Raw genomic sequence first — 21,563 nt, 5'->3', positions numbered from 1 at the left:
CACACACACACACACACACACACACACAGCATACACACACCGTAGCACACTGTGTCCTAGAGTCCTTCAAATTAAATCCCTTGTATTGTTATTCAATGCATACTTTTAAACCAGCAGGAAACAAACAGATACAAAGGCGGTTGACAGTCCCAGAGGAGCATGATTGATCGGTAAAATAATTCGCTGAAATTGATCTGTGAGTTAATAAAGTGGTTTCTTCTCTGATGATTATTAGTGACTGCGACCTTTTGTTCAAGTTTAATATAGAGGTTTAAGTGTGACCTTAAAACACGAAAAAGCAGAATTGATTCTAAAAATTCCAATGTGAATTAGTTTGATGTCGAGCAACAAAAACAAGACTGATTATTGTAAGTTTGTTGAAGCAAAGATATGACAACAAGTTCAAAACCTGGTGTCATTCGGCATTTATAATTCTGTCAGTAATTACTGAAAACCAGGTGTTGTGGTGTTCACACAGTGGAGTGGAAAATAAGGACAACAATTCTTCAAAATAAAGAGGGATGTTTACGTGGATGTCACTGACGGAGACAGTTGAACTGAAGAGAAATAATGGCAAGTGGTACACAATTTATGTTAATCATAGTATGACACATTCTGTTCAATAGTCACACAGATTTGAATTGAAATGCAAATGTATGGTCAAAATATGTGCAACTAGAAACTGATTTAAAATAAAATGAAATGCAGCTGCTCAGAAAAATGTAATCCCCATTGAAATTGGTCTATTTACATACTTCCACATTTAGTTCTGTGAATTAAAATCCAGTTGTGCAATTGAATTTCGACTAATGAAAAGGATACACGTTTTCTTGTTTCTTCCACTTTTGAATTAACAAACCATTAAAAGATACTCTCATGGAGCTCTGCAATTCTCCAACCAATTGCTCTTCCTCAATGAGCAGATGTGTGTCTCAGTAAACTGAAATTAAATGAGGAAAACTGCATTTGGGAATCCATTGTCGAATTTTCAGGATCAAATAAAATGTTTGAATTTGTTCCATAATATTTAATTCAGTTTCAAGTCAATACAAAATAAAGTACATTACATTTAAAATGAAACAATTCAGATTCAGTTTTTCAATGCAGTTATTCACAGAACCTCATTATGCCCCAAAATGTACCAAAACAAGCATGAATTATAGTGATTGACTGTGCAAAGAAAATACATATGGTCAGATGTTTCATCAAGGTGCTCAACAAGAAGACAGGTGTTTACCGCAGCAGCTCTCTCATGTGGGAAGCGTCTTTCTGGCATGGTTGAGCTACAGTGCGTCTTTGACTGCACGTTAAATGTTATCTGAGAGAGTGAATATGTTCAATTTTCCAGAAAGATAATAGCTGCAGCCACGGGGGGAAAAGGAAATTGGTTAGATAAGCCTTAAAAAACAATGTAAACTGAATACCGTAGCAACGCCAGAGACTACATTTCAATCTGACTAAGCACAGAGGGACATTCGTCTCTGCCAAAGACAGGATTTTTCCATCATAAAAATGGACCTTCTTGTTAAAAAAAAAGTGCTGTATCCATGGCTCCCAATCAAATACAGACACTTGTAGAATGTATGCCAATGCTCAGTGAAGGTGCTCTGGTGGCCCCTCGTGCTATGAAACCACTTTATGCTGACATTTCCTTTACTTTAGTGCTTTATTTTATTAAACACAAGGGGTTTGGTTTTTTCTCCCCACATTGTACCCCACAACCTCCATTGTCTTGTTGTTATTCCAAGTCTGCCAGATTTGATCAAAGTTTACTGAAAGTGCATGTAACAGGGTGACAGAAACTATTGTACAGAGCATCTGACTTGTTGGCTCACTCCCTGAAATATATACGGACTAACAATGCCACTAACAAGCAGAGTATTCGACAGGTAGATTGGTGTTTATCCTCTTTAGATTAGGCCTGAAAACAGATTGTAGGGAGCAGGGGAGAGAAAAACAAGGCAGATCAGCGCGGTGGTGGGCAGGTAACAAACAGTATTTTCTTTAGAGAACCATCTGTTAGAGGAAGCAGAGTCTGTGAGGATCTGTGCTTAGCGAGGGAAAAGAGGGCAGGTGAGCTGATCTACGAGCTGAGCGGGGATGTGTGTTATCGGCGCGGGCATCCTCCCCTCTCATAAGCCCTAAAATCACCCGGAGTACTGAAATAGAGAAGAAGACAAACCCACACAGGGAGAAAGACAGAGAGACAATCCTGTGTTCCAGTAATTAGTCTGTAGAAAGTGAGCTGTACTATAATTCGGTCAGTCAGATGGATGTCTGCCTTCCAGACATTAGACTTAGCCATTATCTGCACTCATCCCTCCACTGTCCATCTATCCCCCTCACTCTCCCCTCGCTACCAAATTCATCCTTGTACCCTGTCCCACCATCCATCCATTCACCCCCTTTTTTCTCCCCCGTGTCCTCTCGCCACTGCTGCACACATTAGACCCATCTCATAATTTATGCTCAGCTCTTCCACTCTTGTCTCTCTGCTCCTTTCTGTCTCCGGGCATCACATCTAACCATATTTTAAACTCATCCCTCCAGTCCTCTCTATCAACACATCCATCTCTCCCTGTCTCTCCTTCTCTCCCCTCTCCTGCAGACATTAGATCAAGCCCATTACCTGCGGTGCATACAGTACACTCACAGGAATCAGTTTATTTGTCATGAACAGGACATGTGCAGGAATCTGTCCTTGTGACACTGATGGAGAGCTCTTCACAGTACAGTGTCACATGGTCTACACTAGCTTTCACATCCAATGTTTCACTAAAGGACAAACAATTATCCAAAAATCACTCTACAAACACGTTCACTAATGGTATGTTCAAGCCGCAAGGTATGCAGATAGGGCCGTCCCTCTACTCATGTCCATTCATCTCTCTATCCCTCTGTCTTATCTCTGCAACTTCTCCTCCCTCCAGACATTAGACGGATCCCATTATCTATACTCATTGCTCCACTCCTGCATGCATTACCATCCCTATACCTCCCTTTCTGCCTCTCCTCCTAACATGAGATCTGAGCCCATAATCTGCACTTATCCCATGTCCTTCCATCCTTTCCATCCATCCCTCCCTCAATGCTGGCTTTGCCTCACATTACCTGTTGTCTCCCCCCTTTTCTTCCCTCTCTGTCCCTCTTCCCTCTCTCTCTGCCAGCCATTATCTACACTCATCCCGCTGCTCCAGTCCATCCATCTATCCTCTCTCACTTCCCTCTCCACCTCTACGTCTCTCACCTCCAGATAGTCACCTATTATCTGCACCACTCCCTCCATCCATCCTTTCTCTCACACATGCACAGCTGGCACACACTCTCAGTCGGCAAGACCAAACACACATTCACATACACCGACCTGTCCTTTATCTGGACAGACCATCTTAACAGTCAGCAGTGAAACCAGGATGTAGCACAGTTTAAAAAGGTGGGCAATCCAAGACCTCCAAAGCAACACTAATTTAAAACTCAGATAAAAAGATTTGTATGTGGGTTTGGATATATCTTGTGGCTGCATAAAAAAATCAATTAGAAAACTTATGGCATGCTTGGGATATAGTTAGTGCAGTTAAATAAACTGACTTGGTAGTGAACCAGCTGAAAAGTATCTTAATATATAAGGTCTATAGAATGCTGCGAGAAATGTGTTGGGTGGTAAATCTCAATCTGTAAATATGGTTGTAGTAAGAGGTAGAAAAGTATTTTAATGCAAACACTAAATTAGGGTGAATTTAGTCTTGCTTATTTACGCTTCAGTGTGACGCTGTTTATATCTCCTTCCACTCCTCTCCTGCTCACCAGCTTGCAGTCTTTCTTTCATTTCCCCCAGTCATTGCCATCCATCCTCCCCCTCTTGACTCTGCCCTCTCACCTTTCTTTTTCTCTCCTCCTCTCCTTCCTTCTCTCCTCTGGCCCTGCTGTACGCATCCATCTCATTCTCTCACTCTGCACGTCCATCAATCTTTTTTCCTGCCTTCTTTCTCTCCTCCTCGTCTCAAACCTTTCATCCTCCTCGCTCCTGTCCTACATTTATCTGCTTCATTCTTCCGGCTTTCACCCTCAAACGTGAAGTATATCCCTCTTCCTGTTTTCCCACTCCTCCCTTTCTATTGTCTCCTCTTCTCCTCTCCCTCTCTCTCTCCTTCTCTCCTCCAGGTCTCCTCTGAATTTGACAAGCCACTTCTCTGCTTGCTCGGCTGCTCTCCTTCTTATCTCCTGTTCCCCCTCTTCCACCACCAATTCGTCTCTCCTCACAACTATTGCCTTCATTCTTGCACTGCATCCCCTCCTCAGGATACTGTTAGCAGTTTTGCTGAAGAGGAAAACAGGATTTTGGCCATACAAGTTTGATCTGTCATGCTCATGTAAGATATGAATGTTCATGCCTGAGTACAACGAGACTTTGATTAGGAATGTCTAGGAATTCAGGGGTTCCTTTTTGTTTCTCCTTCGTATGCCTGTAATACTGTGGCTGACAGGTGCCAACGGCCTACATGGGCTCAACACATTTCCAATGGGAAAAAAGCTACAGAAATAATGCAAATATAAAAACACAAATGTGCAAAAACACATGCAAATGAAGAAATATCTTCACTACCTTGGCGAAACACGTGCAGCGTAAGTGCTGCATAAACAAGCGCTGCAAATAGAAAAGCTGCAAGAGGCACAAACAACGGGAACCAGGGGGCCCTTAAAAGTGATGCGCTTTCGGAGATTATAAAGTTGGCCAAACTGATGGAAATGTTTTTGGCTGTCGGCCACCATACTGTAAATATGAAATCAAATAGAAACGCATATGATATGGTGAGAGGTTTGAATTAATCCAAATAGGGGATTATTATGTATATATAAATGATATGTTTTGTTCTGAGAGAGAAACACGTAATTATCGGCATCACCACAAGAGGTCCTTCACCAGGAATAACTTTTAAGCTTATTACCCATTATGTTGTTCTCACTCACAAACATGCTCTACATGTAACTGTTCACACAGTAACCTACATACAGGCACACCACAAATATATACAGACACACATACTCTCACATGTTGTCATCCATGGTCCAGAGAAAACTGACCATATGCTGCCCATAAATACACCAAAGTAAATCATCTTATCAACTTTAATATATGTGCTAAAATGTTACTCGCACATTGGATTCTGTTGAATAACGAAAATGGAAATCTGCAGGAAGCTTAGGTTTAAATTAGGGTATTTTTAACAGAAATAAACAGTGTGCTGCCAACTGTACAGACAACATTCTCTATTAGTATTCGACTGCTCTGATGTGATTTACATAGATGCAGCAGCCCCTACTCTCGGGCCCTCGACGCTATTTATCACAATGCGCTTAGATTCATTACAGGTGACAGTTTTAGAGCACATCATTGTATCCTCTGTGAGAACAGAAAACATTGCCTCTTTTATACTGACAAAGCCGTAATTCACAAACTTCATTCAAACATTTCATCATGTTTAAGATGCAGGATGATAATACACTATATTTAATAAAAGGATATGTCCGGCATGTGAGTGCTTGGACAGCCGACATATTTTAATGCACCCGGCTGTGTCTTCAATTGGACACACACTTGAGTCTATGAATGTACCTGTATCTCATAATGTTATGCTCCGTCACACACACTAGGTGGTCCGTAACATAATGAATTACCTATGATTTAACATAAGCAAACACAACCTTTACAGTATGCTCTCTATAAATAAATAGACCACATACTGGGCAGAAGCGTTAATATGTATTTGTCAGCCTTATTGTGTGCACAGACATTTATCATACTCTAAACATATCCTGCTTGTTTGTTTAAAGAAAGAAAGGTTAGAAAGGAGTGCTCTGGATATGCAGGCAAAGTCAATTATTCAAATTGTTTGAATCTGTTCAAACAATTCAGTGCTTTTCACCAGCTTTAAAAAGGTTTTTTCCTTCAGAAAAACACTTTTTTGATGCTATACACTTTTTGTTATTTGTTCCAAATTATAAAAGTCTCAGGTTAAATCTGTATATCTAAATCGAACTTCGGTTGTTTACTATTACAGTATAGTGTTCAGGCTGTCTATGCCTAGCACTCTCCCTATGAATGTGATGATGTATCCCCGTATTGACCCTGAGCAGCAGAGAGCAGGGATAGGAGGGAGATGGATGCACACCCTGCTTGGATGTCTGCACTGTGGACAGGGGTAAAATGGAAAGAGGAGAAATAGTGAAATATTTCTGGTTACAATGAGGGCTGTGCCCCTCAAGACCCAGAGAGACTTCTCGATCTATGATTTCATTTTGCTTGAAATTTGAATGCTCGAAGGATTTTTATTTATTACGTTTTGGATGTAAGTGGCCCTGACCATATTGCAAAATAGCTTGTCTCCTCTTCTTGAATTCCTCCTACTTTAATCTTCTACTTTCACTGTCCCTCTGCTGCCTGATCTGATAGCATATAGCTGCTGCCTCCTTTCCTGTATCCAGGATACAATGAACAATAAGTTTAAGATTGTATTTTTTTGCTTTTTATTTACTGAGACAGAACTAAGTACTTGGACGATGCGATGTGAGCGATTAGGTGATTAGTATGTGCATGTGCCTGTGTGTGCTTGTGCGTGTGTGTATATTGTGTTTGTATATTGTGAACTGATTCAGGATGGCAGATCGCAGCTGGCAGCCTGACGGTGATGTACACTCACGCACACATAGACACACACATGGGTGGGGGGGTGGTGGGTCCAACAAATTCCACTTAACAACGGAGTTAGTACAGCTCACATCCATTTGCAGCAGATGTAATGGAGAATATGCTTTAAGTAACAGATGCTGTATGAGCCATCAGCCATAACTATGTAAGAATTGTTCCTTAGCATTGTCCATGATGAATCTCCATCTGTGATACACATAAAAACATGATTTATGTTCAATTTATTATGTTTAGACAGTAACAGTACAAGTGTGTCCCATTCTATAGCTCTGGTCCCATATATAATAAATTAGACTGAGTCTTGGTTCCCATCCGAACACAAACAAATGTCAGTAAGAAAATTAATATTAGATTGGACTTTCATTCCAACAGGAAGCTATGGTTTAAGTGCCCCGTGATCTATTAGGAGTATTATCATATTCCAATGGGTAGGCCAAGCCATGAGTACACAAAATGCTAACCAAAAAACCCCTCAGTGATTAAAAAAAACACCATTTAGGATTCAAACTGTTATCGCTGATGTCAAAAAACTGCATTTTGTACGGCTGCGATCCAGCCCATTCACTTCCAACACGTTTCAGAAAAAAATTAATACACGTAGCGCTCGATTACTTCAATAAATGTTTCCTCTGAACATCCAGGGGGCAATAACGTCTGCCACTACAACGTTACTGTGAAACCAATTAGGCTACTACAAGCCAGCCCATTAAGAAAAGTTCACCATGAAATGAGGACTAGTTTAATTTACTGTGAGTTATAGAATCTCAGATCACATAACGCACCTGTGCACAAACCCCTCCAAACTGTTTTGTGAAAAATGCCAACAACTAGTTCCTGTCACACAGGAACAACATAACATCCTTGGTGGAGGTGATTATACCACAAAAGAATAAAAACCTTTAAATATCTAGCTATTAATGCTCACTCCAAATGCTTCACATGTTCACATTGTCATTATCTGCCATGCAATGGTCATAAAGTCACTTTCTTCCTATTATTTTGTTTTCATGGATAAACGCATAGGTAACACGCAAAAGGTTGAGGTAACATGAGTCAGACTCAGACAACTGCAGCTGGTGAAAACAAAAGCACTGATAATAAGTTTCATAATTTAATTTTGTTAGATTGTTTCAGATTTAGTCACACTAAACGCCCCCACACAGATGCACACACACATTATTTTTGCTCCAGCCCTGCTTAATCATGTATATGCCAACACACACACACACACACACACACACACACACACACACACACACACACACACACACACACACACACACACACACACACACACACACACACACACACACACACACACACACACACACACACACACACACACACACACACACACACACACAGGTTCAAGGAAAAATAACATTTCCATGTTGCACTGCCTCTACTTTCACATTTACACTTGCATTCATATTTCAAATTACTGTTAGTTAGCAGAAATAGGCAGCCAAAAAGCACCGCCATTTATATTAAACCTGATCAAGTCAAAAAGCTTAAGCAAGTGTGTGTGTGTGTGTGTGTGTGTGTGTGTGTGTGTGTGTGTGTGTGTGTGTGTGTGTGTGTGTGTGTGTGTGTGTGTGTGTGTGTGTGTGTGTGTGTGTGTGTGTGTGTGTGTGTGTGTGTGTGTGTGTGTGTGTGTGTGTGTGTGTACATCACATCACATACTGTTATTTCTACACATGTCTTACTTAGGATTTCACAAATATGATATAACATGTGAATTGGTGCACTTTGGAGATGCTGTGAGGTGAGTTATTTCCCTGAGGACAGAGCCAGTGTTCCCCTGCCCTCGGTTCTTATGCAAAGCTAAATGAATCCCGGCTGTAGCTGAATATTTCATGGATATCCATGAGACTATTATCAGTCCCCTCAGCTTTTTCTCAGCCAGAAAAAAAGTGTTTCTGAAAATGTTAAACAATACCTTTATCTACAGCTTTTTCCTAACACGAGCTGCCTGTTTGATTATCATTACTCACCATAGCAGTGCTACGGTATGTACAACTTGTCACGATTCTCATGTTATGTCACGTTTATAGTTTTGTAGGTTTGGGTGTTTTTGCTGTTTTCCATGTCATGTGTCCCTTTGGGTTATTGTCTTGTCATTAGTTTCCCTGGTGTGTCTAATTGTCTGATTATGTTCACCTGGGCCCCTGTGTTTTCTCCTCCCTCCTCACCTGTGTCTTGTTGTGTGATTGAGTCTTGTGTGTATTTAAGTTCTGGGTTGTCTGTCTGTCTTGGTCGGTTCGTCTTGTTCTCTGACTAGTTCTGCGGTGAGTGTTCTGTTTTGTCATTGTCTATATATATCATAGCCTTGAAATAAAGGAAGTTTCAGTTTATATCTGCATTTGGGTCCTGCTTGTTTCACAAACCGTGACAGTACGAACCGACCTGAAATATGGGCCCAGCAGATCCTTTCGAGCAGGAGATATTGGAGTTAACCGTTGCTTTGGCTGTCTGCTCTAGTCGATGGTTGGGAGTGTCCAGGGGTCAGCAGCGAGAGGCTGTTCGGGCTGAGGCACACCAGAGGGCAATGGAGAAACCAGGTTTAGTTAAATTCTTACCTGGCTGGATTTTGGACTTCCTCTCAGTGTGTGATTCCCGGCCTGCTAGCCCCAGGCATGCTAGCTCCATGTCTCCCAATTCCCAACCTGGCACCATACGCCTTGGTGGGTTCTGTCTGAAGTCAACCCGTGCTTCTGCCCCAATTCCTGCTCCTGTCCAGGAGTCATATTCTGGAACTCGTCTGGCTTATGGAGGTCCACGGAGTATTCAGGCGGCTGCTAAGAGGAGGAGTCGCAAGGCCAAGCTAGCAGCTCAAGCCCCAAGAGCCATGGTTCCGGCTCCAGAACCGGACCTTACAGCCATGTTTCCGGCTCCAGAACCTCGTCTCCGGTTGGCTGTCCGTCCGACGCCAGCTCCCCGAGTCCTGTCGGCGTACCGGCCGACTCCAGCACCTCGTCTCCGGTTGGCTGTCCGTCCGACGCCAGCTCCCCGTGTCCTGATGGCTGTCCGTCCGACACCAGCTCCCCGAGTCCTGTCGGCATACCGGCCGACTCCAGCACCTCGTCTCCTGTTGGCTGTCTGTCCGACGCCAGCTCCCCGGGTTCTGTTGGCGAACCAACCCACTCAAGTGTCGTTGGAGGTCCCGCAGACTGCCCTTCTGCCGGGGGTCCTGCCAACCCCATGTCCTGAGCCGTTGGAGGTCCCGCAGACTGCGCTTCTGCCGAGGGTCCTGCTAACTCCATGTCGTGTCCCGTTGGAGGTCCCGCAGACTACTCTTCTGCCGGGGGTCCTGCCAACCCCATGTCCTGTGCCGTTGGAGGTCCCGCAGACTACTCTTCTGCCGGGGGTCCTGCCAACTCCATGTCTTGTCACGTTGGAGGTCCCGCAGACTACTCTTCTGCCGAGGGTCCTGCCAACTCCATGTCTGGTCCCGTTGGAGGTCCCGCAGACTGCCCTTCTGCCGGGCGTCCTGCCAACCCCATGTCCTGAGCCGTTGGAGGTCCCGCAGACTGCGCTTCTGCCGAGGGTCCTGCCAACTCCATGTCTGGTCCCGTTGGAGGTCCCGCAGACTACTCTTCTGCCGGGGGTCCTGCCAACCCCATGTCCTGTGCCGTTGGAGGTCCCGCAGACTACTCTTTTGCCGGGGGTCCTGCCAACTCCATGTCTTGTCACGTTGGAGGTCCCGCAGACTACTCTTCTGCCGAGGATCCTGCCAACTCCATGTCTGGTCCCGTTGGAGGTCCCGCAGACTGCCCTTCTGCCGGGGGTCCTGCCAACCCCATGTCCTGAGCCGTTGGAGGTCCCGCAGACTGCGCTTCTGCCGAGGGTCCTGCCAACTCCATGTCTGGTCCCGTTGGAGGTCCCGCAGACTACTCTTCTGCCGGGGGTCCTGCCAACCCCATGTCCTGTGCCGTTGGAGGTCCCGCAGACTACTCTTCTGCCGGGGGTCCTGCCAACTCCATATCTTGTCACGTTGGAGGTCCCGCAGACTACTCTTCTGCCGAGGGTCCTGCCAACTCCATGTCTGGTCCCGTTGGAGGTCCCGCAGACTACTCTTCTGCCGGGGGTCCTGCCAACTCCATATCTGGTCCCATTGGAGGTCCCGCGGACTACTCTTCTGCCGGGGGTCCTGCCAACCCCATGTCCTGTTGCGTTGGGGATCCCGCAGACTACTCTTCTGCCGGGGGTGCTGCCAACCCCATGTCCTGAGCCGTTGGAGGTCCCGCAGACTGCTCTTCTGCCGGGGGTCCTGCCAACCCCAGGTCCTGTGCCGTTGGAGGTCCCGCAGACTACTCTTCTGCCGGGGGGCCTGCCAACTCCATGTCTGGTCCCGTTGGAGGTCCCGCAGACTACTTTTCTGCCGGGGGTCCTGCCAACCCCATGTCCTGAGCCGTTGGAGGTCCCGCAGACTGCGCTTCTGCCGAGGGTCCTGCCAACTCCATGTCTGGTCCCGTTGGAGGTCCCGCAGACTACTCTTCTGCCGGGGGTCCTGCCAACCCCATGTCCTGTGCCGTTGGAGGTCCCGCAGACTACTCTTCTGCCGGGGGTCCTGCCAACTCCATATCTTGTCACGTTGGAGGTCCCGCAGACTACTCTTCTGCCGAGGGTCCTGCCAACTCCATGTCTGGTCCCGTTGGAGGTCCCGCAGACTACTCTTCTGCCGGGGGTCCTGCCAACTCCATATCTGGTCCCATTGGAGGTCCCGCGGACTACTCTTCTGCCGGGGGTCCTGCCAACCCCATGTCCTGTTGCGTTGGGGATCCCGCAGACTACTCTTCTGCCGGGGGTGCTGCCAACCCCATGTCCTGAGCCGTTGGAGGTCCCGCAGACTGCTCTTCTGCCGGGGGTCCTGCCAACCCCAGGTCCTGTGCCGTTGGAGGTCCCGCAGACTACTCTTCTGCCGGGGGGCCTGCCAACTCCATGTCGTGTCCCGTTGGAGGTCCCGCAGACTACTTTTCTGCCGGGGGTCCTGCCAACCCCATGTCCTGAGCCGTTGGAGGTCCCGCAGACTGCTCTTCTGCCGGGGGTCCTGCCAAGTCCATGTCTTGCCAAGTTGGAGGTCCCGCCGACTACTCTTCCGCTGGGGGTCCTGCCAACTCCATGTCCTGTCGCGTTGGGGATTCCGCCGACTGCTCTCCTGCCGGGGGTCCTGCCGGTCCTGTGTCCTCTTCCATGGGGGATCTTGCAGACACCGGCTCCTGACCGGCCTCCGGAGCTGTCTGGTCTTCACCCCTCCTCGGACTCTGCCTTGCCCCCGGGCCGTCCGCCCGAATTCCCCTTTTTGAACTCTGCCTTGCCCCCGGGCCGTCCGCCCGAATTCCCCTTTTTGAACTCTGCCTTGCCCCCGGGCCGTTCGCCCGAGACCCGTCCTCCAGACCCCCTCCACCCACCCTGCTGGATTTTTGTTTTTTTGGGACGTCTGGAATCCGTCCCTTGATGGGGGGGTTATGTCACGATTCTCATGTTATGTCACGTTTATAGTTTTGTAGGTTTGGGTGTTTTTGCTGTTTTCCATGTCATGTGTCCCTTTGGGTTATTGTCTTGTCATTAGTTTCCCTGGTGTGTCTAATTGTCTGATTATGTTCACCTGGTCCCCTGTGTTTTCTCCTCCCTCCTCACCTGTGTCTTGTTGTGTGATTGAGTCTTGTGTGTATTTAAGTTCTGTGTTGTCTGTCTGTCTTGGTCGGTTCGTATTGTTCCCTGACTAGTTCTGCGGTGAGTGTTCTGTTTTGTCATTGTACATATAGATCATAGCCTTGAAATAAAGGAAGTTTCAGTTTATATCTGCATTTGGGTCCTGCTTGTTTCACAAACCGTGACACAACTGGGTTACTTGGTAACTGATCATCTTATTCAATCAAGTTCAAATACAACAAATTGCCAATCCCCCTGAGACAGATTCAAATTAGAGGAAGAAATAGAACAAAATAATAGAAATCTAATAAAAACTGTACATTTTGACTATTCCCTCTGTTAGGACAGGTTTTCCTTTTCGGTGCATTCACAGATTCATCTCGGCATGTGTTGAACTGTAAGCTGCACAATGTTTATAGTTTAGTTATAGTATTTTTAGCATGTTATTCCTTTCTGTATTCTCTTTCTGCTGCTGCAACACCCAGACTAATTTTGTCTAAGGCTATATTAAAATGTCACCTTATGTGTGGCAATTAGGAGAACACAGTTTGAAAGGCAGCGCATCTACTTTCACCACCATTAGCATGATGTACGTATGCATTGGAGGGCAGGGGAGGGAGCATGGAAGAATGAGCACAAGGATGGCAGAAAAGGTAAAATATGCAGCAATAAAATGAGAATGGTTTCTGTTTTTTCTAAGAATGACGTGGGGATGAACGGCTGGAACAGAGCCAGACAATCCCTGCCTGCATCGTATCTCTATAGCTTCTCAAAGTGCTATAGACAAGGTCAGAGAAAATGGGTGAACTCTCCCTTTAATACCAGGTACATTAGGGGGAATTAGAGCTAATACAAGAACATTGGTTATCTCTCCTCTTGTCCTCTATATCCTTTCCTCTGTTCTTGTGTCGATTCTTTTATTTCCATTCTTTTCTCTAGTCGTCCACTTAAGTAGCCACCCCATCTCATATACCTCACTTTGTTTTCCTGGTCTATAGATGACAGATGCCTGTTCCTCCTTCAGTGGATCTTCATTTTCCTGTGTCTGCGTCTGATGATGCCAAGACAGTAAACAGCAGCACACTAAGAATAGTTTCTACTTGTCTGCTCATCTCTCCCTATCAGTGAGCAAGTCAAAGCATTCTTGTGAAAAGCAGCAAACATGCCATACGGTACATGTAATGGCCTTCAAACTTTCCATCTCTCCTCGTGAATAGATATGTATTCATATGTATGTGAATTGAAACCTTGTGCTTTTCTGTGTTTTGCTGCGGGCTATTTGTTAGTGAGCGGTAAAGCTGAGCCTGGTGTGACACATTACAGCAATACATGCTCTCCTCTAATACATGCAGCTACTCTGCAGTGTGTGTTGAGTGTGTGCCTCAGTAGATGTTATCAAGGCTTCACGCTAAATGAGTGTTGGAAAAAAACAGAGAACAACAAGAAAAGTCTCTTCACCTTACCTTATCCCCTCTCCAATTTTCTCCTTATTTCCCCCCCTGTCTCACTCTATCCTGCAGTCTGTCCATCGTTTCTCTCTTCTGCGTCTCCCCCCCCTCTCTCTCTATCGCTGTCTTAAAACACACATGACACTGTGCCAGATCTTACCCCTTGATCTTGGAGGCTCTTGCGCATTTTTCTCACGCTTTACCCTTTTTATTCCAGATTGAGAATCACATCTAATAAACACAAGCACACAGTCTCCCACAGAGCAGGCAATACTCACACACTGACTGCACTGTGTGTGTGTGTGTGTGTGTGTGTGTGTGTGTGTGTGTGTGTGTGTGTGTGTGTGTGTGTGTGTGTGTGTGTGTGTGTGTGTGTGTGTGTGTGTGGATATAAGTGCATGGATATAAGTGCATGCTTACAGTTCTTTTAATATTCTCTTTTATTCTCTCCTCTTCTTTCATGTCAAGAGGCTGTCAGTTTGTGCATCTGTAAGTTTCTGTTTTTATCTGCCTGCTCTGCTCTTCCCTATTCCCCCTCTCTTTCTGTGGCTCTCTTTTATACATTTCCACTTTTCACTGCCTTTCTGTTTTTTGACCCTCTTATTCCCCTCTCCCTCTCTCCTCTGCCACTAGTGTGTTTTCCCTCTCTCTATCTATCAACTCCCACCACATTGCCCAGCTATACTCTACTATACAGTAGAAGCCATTTCAAAAGGTGAAAACCCATATGTAGGGATAACGAATTGCAGGTTTTAAAAGAGCAAGCCAAACATAAAATGGTCTCCCAGTACCCATACGCAATATTAGCTGTGATAAAGGATATTCTTTATAATGTACACTTTTCTCTCTTCAATTTGTATCATGATTTTGCTGTCATCAGAATGGATAACAACTAGGGATCCAGCAAAACAGGGACAATATAGCGTTTTAAACATATTAATGTGGATAGCATTAACAAGTGAATAGATGTACTGCTATTTGAAAGATTTAAAGAAGACACATTTGCTTTTATAAAGGAAAAGCCAGAAGTGAAAGGATAAGTTCAGCTAATATTATATAAAAATATATATTTCTCATGTCTCACTGTGTGATATATCTAGCCACAGAAATTGTTATATTGCTTTGATTACGACAATACTAGAGACGTGAATGGAATTTAATTTGCTGTGCTGAAAATTAAGAAAAAACGATAAACAGTGTCCTGGTTACTCTGAATAATCCACAGACCTTCAATTCAAAAATCTCTTGCAGAACAGTCTTAGAAAGAGGCTTAGATTTAGACACACTGATGAATGTGTGCAACTCTTGATGTGAAACCTGCTGGTAATGGAGCACGGAGGAAATAATGAGCTTTTAGTGAGATTCTGACATGTGGAACAAACACCTTCACAATTGCATGTGGTAAAGGGATGCACTCTACTGAGAGGCATGTATCTCTGATAGGAGATGACAGGAAGGAGGCAGACCGTTTTTTTGAGTCAGATCTTTTGTTAGGAAATCTATCATGTCAAAAATGTAACAAAAAAAGATTTTTTGGTCAAATATTTGTCAAGAAGAGTTATTTTTTATTCTAACAAAGTGTGAAACTTCAGGTTTAGCATTTACAATTACTGCCTGATTGGGTTCATGAAAAAAGGGTTACACAATTCAAATGAGGAGTGTTTAATTGCAATCACAATCATTCCAAATTCAAATGCCACTTTACCGAGACCTTTTAGAGCATCTTTTTGAATTTATGGCTGGGACGCAGGGTATCATATGTTTTAATTGCACATTACAGCTCTGATAATGAAAAGGAAGACATGACACTGCAGATAAATGAAATTATTATCCATTAATTATTAGTAATGTGAGTTGAACTGGGATTTTTCAGTGTAGATTGATGAAAGAACTTGGACAAGTCACAAATGTACCCACCCCTGCACCTCACATGACACCGTAAATGCAAAATCATGTGTACATGCACACAGCAGTGTTCGCTGGCACTGTAACTGTGGGGTGCAAAACTGAGTAATTAATCACTTCTCATTCAAACGTCCACACACATATCCAGATGAGCTGTGTGCATTTTAACTACTGGGGGTTTCAGTCTCACACACACTGATTCTGAGAAACAGGCACAGTGGGTTGCAGAGTTTAAACAGAAAGCATTTTAAGAGCTTGGAGCGTTACAATGCTTAGCACATGGTTCTTGAAAACACGTCACACTCTGAATCCTTGGAGAGTTACAGAGCTGCATATCTCCCTCCAGGAACCAAACCGTGGCTCCGACTCCGGTTTTAGCTGAATTATTTTCTCTAAGGGTTGCTTCATTTCTCTTAAAGTCACTATTTTGGCAAACTGACGGGTAACAAACATGAGAGGAGGAGGAGGAGAGGTAAGGTGGTAAAGGTCATGAGTCACTTCTTCATAGCATCAACGATGTTAGTCCTGTCCCTGCTGGATGTCTGCCTCCAGCTCCTAGCAACATCAGGGAGTTTCACAAAACAAAAACAGTCACATGGGGATAAGGAGATAACGCTACCATAAAAGGAGAAGAGAAGATGAAAGTGTGTCAACGATCTTTCTATAATGTGTATGCAACCAGGTAGTTGTGTCACTTCATGCATTAGACCAATGGAGGCAATTTTGTCTTAAAACAACATTCACATGTCCATGTTTCCATTAAATGGGTTGAAAGTCGCCATAACTGTTAAAGTACATTCTCTAACAAATGTCTCTGAGGGAAGATGTTGGCATTACGGGACATCTTAAATTTTTTTAAGCTGTACATTTATTCGATTAATCAGATATACATTTTTCCGAATGCAAACAAGCAGCTAACTGTATATCGAGAACATGTTGTACGTAACAATATATGGACATCTAAAATACACTTTAGAAAAAGGTGATAATGTTGTTATACAGTATGGTTCATTTTGTTTTAACTATACCTCCCTGTTCTTACAGACTTCTTTGTGGTTGTATAAATGTATACAGTAAACTGATATTGCTCTGTAAAATATAATCCAGCATGTTATTCTGTATTGCCCAACCTAAATGGATTAGGCTAAAATATGTAATATATTGGCTGTACTGATTTATGTGCATGCATTTTTATAAAGCTTAAGAACCTGGTTCAGCCACAAATGTTGGATTGAAACAAAGAATCCTCATCATTTACTCGCTAAAACCAAACACAAATATATACTGTAATATGCATCCCCATGGTTAGTCACACATATTTAAATATAACAAATGAGACTTAACATATAAGTGTTGGCAGCTCTTTTCTATACATTGCAGAAATGTTATTGGATGAACAGTAGGAGAACAATAAGGGGAAAACAATAACGGCGTAAATATTTAGATTAATGGATAAAAACCAAAGTTAAGGTATACACTTCATACCTTTTTATCCCCCTACTCATTTCCACATTATTTTTCAAAACAAGTTTTATAACCTGAACAACTTATCGAATGAGGTTGGTTAAATGTAATTTTACTAATTATTTATTTTTGAGTTTTATTAGCATTAGTGCATGTAAAGGCCCCTACACACCAAACTGACACCAAAGAACACGTCCCGACGGACCCGACTGTTGTGTCGCCTCACGTCTCCTGCGTCTTGGCCAACAGTCGCACTGGAACACACCGCAAAGACTTCAGCCGACGGCCAAGTAGAACGTACGAACTGCGCATGCGTGAGTGGCAATAACTCTCCTTACCAGCAGGCGGCGGTAGCGTGTATTCGTCATTCAAAAGAGGCAACCGGAAGACAGACTGCGTGATATATAAAAACAACAAATAGCGTGCGTTCCATTTTCACTCTCGTCCATCACAGACTGTTTCAAAAACATGTTTAGTGCGGTACTGGAAAATGAAAAATAATAGCCGCCTGTGTGTGCCTTCTTCACTTCCGTTTCGCTTCTCATGCACTGATTCGCTAAGCTGAACAGCCAATCAGAGTGATTTATTTTACCGACAGCGGCGGAAAGTGTGGCACCATAGATATAAACACTAGATGGCTCAAGGGGGAGTCGCCAGCGTAGCTCACCGGTGGCCATCTTGCCACAGTCAACAACTACTGCTACAGCTGTTGTAGGGTGAGTGATCTGCACAGAAATACTCTTAACTCGCTGAATGAAACCTTGACTGATTTACAAACGGTTTGGTTTATTAGAAACATTATTAGCATGGCTATGATACAGGAGACAACAAGACATGTTGAAAAAAAAGAGTTCATGATTATAATGATAAGTATGCAGTATCATAACTACATCTTTGATGTTTATAACAAACCAAACCGTTTGAAAATTGAGCAATCTACGGTTATTTCAATAGTGCACCATAGACATAATGTTATGAATGAGCGAGCTGCCTGTGGCAAGATGGCCGCCTTGTGGCAACGTCGGTCTCCATTGGCCAGCAGCGCGGGTGAGTCATCTAGTGTTTATATATATCTATGGTCGGCACGGCCAAAAAGACACGACGGTGCGGGACGCACCAATCTGAGTAGTAGGGCGACAGGACGCTCATCGAAGGCCAGACATCTATCGACGACCGAAATCGGCCTGGTGTGTCAGGGCCTTTAAGGACACACCAGGCCTTTGCACACATACTTTACTCCACCCCCCCTCATCTCTTTATCAGTGATCCACTTTCAGATAAGAGCCACACACACACACACACACACACACACACACACACACACACACACACACACACACACACACACACACACACACACACACAACACACACACAGAATATCTATCAGAAATATTTCGCCCTCTTCTGCCTCCCTGTGTCTCTATAAATGTGTCTCTATTGTCGGCTCTGTTCTGCCTCCCTCTGCCGTGCTATCTGTCCTTTCCCTATTCCTTGTCATTCTCATCATCCGTCTGTCTCTGCCGCCAAATTCCTCCTCACCCTGTCCCAGAGTGTTGAGTCACTCCTTAGGGGTGAGGCAGTGAGTGCAGAACAATCCCTCTGTCTCTGGCCTATCAGCCGTCCTTTGATAGAGCTGCGGTTATTGATTAAAATGTCTGAGAGCTCGGCCTTCTGGGGCCCGGAAGCTTTATTCAACCCTCGCCGTTTGCTCTTCACACTCACTCTTCCTCTCCATCTCTCCCTCTGAGCTTTTCTATTTGCCTAACCCTCCTCGTCATTGCCTTTGACTTCCCCCAACCTCATTTTCTCTATTTCTCATGTGCTTAAGGCCAGTGGAGTAGTGGGCGTTGGACGCGGGGGTACGCCGTACCCCCACTTATTTGAAGCATGATTTCTTTTTTTAATAGTCTAATTAATACATTGCCAGTGTTATCAGTTGCAAGTGTGTGTTTGTTGTATTAATGACGAAAACATAATAGGCAGATTTCACAGTAATTATAATAAAAACGTAGGTCAAGCATTTATGCAACTTGATTTGAAGCGTGTGTCTGTGAGGGGCAGAACCGTGTGTGTAGGGTGACCAGGTGTCCCGCACTGTGCGGGACTGCACACACAGCATTTTTATTATTTGTCCCGCGTCCCACACATTGAGACTATGTCCCGCATTTGAGTGATAGTCGCGCAGAAAGGCCGGATCGGTTCGCTGACAGCCGGCACCGCCCTTTATTATTATATTGTCTAAACGGCATCATGTAAGTTGCGCTGACAGGCGACACAGAGGACCCCCAAGCCCCCCCCCCCGTTGACAGTTCACGAGCGCGAGTGTCTCCCGTCCACCCACCACCTCGTCCACCCAGTAAAAAAATCCCCACTACACCACTGCTTAAGGCAACACTGAAGCTAAACCGGACCACTGCCTGGCGTGTGTGCGTGTGTGCGTGTGTGCGTGTGTGCGTGTGCGTGTGTGCGTGTGCGTGTGTGCGTGTGTGCGTGGCCTAGCATTATTATACTTGTGGGGACCTAGCTGTTTACAGTCACGTGTGGGGACTCGCCTCCCTTATGGGGACAAAATGGAGGTGCCCATGAGGGGAATCTTCACCCTAATTAATTTTAGGGTGAAGACCAGGTGCCGGTACTCAGTAAAATGCTGGTACTTATACGTATGTATTGTGAACGCAACGCTGTGCAAATGTGGGTCTGACTCTGCCTCACAGAGGGTGACTGGCTGTCTACATGATGTGGGCTGCCGACATGGCCACTTTCATTCAGATCATACTAATGCCCTCGATTGGTCTCTGTGTGTCATTCAAGCTCGGGAGGGTGTGTGTTAGTGTATGTGTGGGCCAAGCAAGCGAGAAAGCGCGCGCACCGGTTACGTGTATTGTTGTTAGCATCTGGTGCTACTAGGGCCGTGGGAAGTAGGGTTGCTGAGGGTGCTGCAGCACCCCCTGGTGGAGGACAGGGGATCTGCACTTCCACAAGATTACATTTAAAAAAAATGAATTTTCAGCCTTGATGTAACAACATTCATAATTAAGTAAAGATAACACCCTTTTCACCCCGGTTACATTTTCCATTTGCCCTGTACGATGGGCGCTGCAAGTGATGAAAGTGGGGGATGTTGGCTTATCAGGCGCCCGCAGCTCACAGCCAGCGTGAGAGAGAGAGAGATAGATAGAGAGAGGGGGTGCACCGGTACCGGCGGGAATGTTGTTAGCTTCTACTGCGCTAACGGATATAAGAAGCTGTTTCTACAACCAGGGTGGAGGAGAGCTCTCCTGTCAGACTGAGAGGCACAGTGAGGTAAAGGACTCTGAGTGTTTAGATAGTTAACTTAGTCTAAGTTGTCTCAGTGGGTCTGAAACGGTTTGGTCAACATTTATGTAAACACATATTTTCTTTTGAGGAGGTGGTGATTCGTAAAATATGCATGAATAATACAAATAAAATGTTAACTAGGTGAAAAAAGGTAAGATAAAGTTGTTGAGAGCTAAAACTAGTCTTTGCTGCTGCCTCAAAGAGGAGCAGGGGGGAGATGAGGGAGACAGGAGAGGCTGATTCAGGAGCACAGACACACTATAAATGAACCAAAAACAAATAATTAAACAAGTTTCAATGTTTTTTCATATTGGATATGGTATGTTATTGGTTATGGCCATGTACTTATGATTTTATGCCCCCGGACCCCCCTAGAGGGTGACTGGTCCACTCCCCACTTATAAAAATAGCACTTTACCACTTCCCCCTCTTCTAATCTCAGATGCACCCTGAGTCATTTTGTTTAAGTACAGTGAGCCTTTCTAAAATATAAAGTAAAGAGACAAACACACCAGCATTATAGGATATACTATATGACTTTGAGCCAAATACTTGTTTTTGGGCTGTTTAAATAAATTGACTTGAAAAAGTTGCTGATTTAGAGTACTGGCACCTTTTTTATTCCAATTCAAGCACTGGTGAAGACTTGGTTAGGTTAAGGGTTAGGCATGTGTTGGTTATGGTTAAGGTTAGGATAAGTCTCCAGGAAATGCATGTAAGTCAATGTAATGTCCCCTGAAGTGATGTATACATGGTGTGTGTGTGTGTGTGTGTGTGTGTGTGTGTGTGTGTGTGTGTGTGTGTGTGTGTGTGTGTGTGTGTGTGTGTGTGTGTGTGTGTGTGTGTGTGTGTGTGTGTGTGTGTGTGTGTGTGTGTGTGTGTGTGTGTGTGTGAGAGCATGTATGCATGTCGAGAATAGGGATGCATATGAGCCACTACCTTGTAATCTTCCTTATCGTTGAATCATATCACTTAATGGTTCGGTTTGGAATATTAAGATATAAGATAAGATATATGTATATTGTATATATATTACATTGGTAAAACTTTGAGTTTAGCATATCT

At 44.5% G+C, this 21,563-nt stretch overlaps 1 protein-coding gene across 1 annotated transcript in view; it reads right to left on the bottom strand.

Moving 5' to 3' along the window:
- The window catches only part of LOC307028392 (CUB and sushi domain-containing protein 1), a 424,819-nt gene that overhangs the window by 377,307 nt on the left and 25,949 nt on the right, over positions 1 to 21,563 (bottom strand). The window lies entirely within an intron of this gene.

The sequence above is a fragment of the Notothenia rossii genome, assembly GCF_949606895.1.
Source record: "Notothenia rossii genome assembly, chromosome: 2".
In the NCBI taxonomy this organism is placed as follows: Eukaryota; Metazoa; Chordata; class Actinopteri; order Perciformes; family Nototheniidae; genus Notothenia; species Notothenia rossii.
The sequence above is the reverse complement of the archived record's forward strand: the minus strand, read 5'-3'. Positions and strand labels throughout refer to the sequence as shown.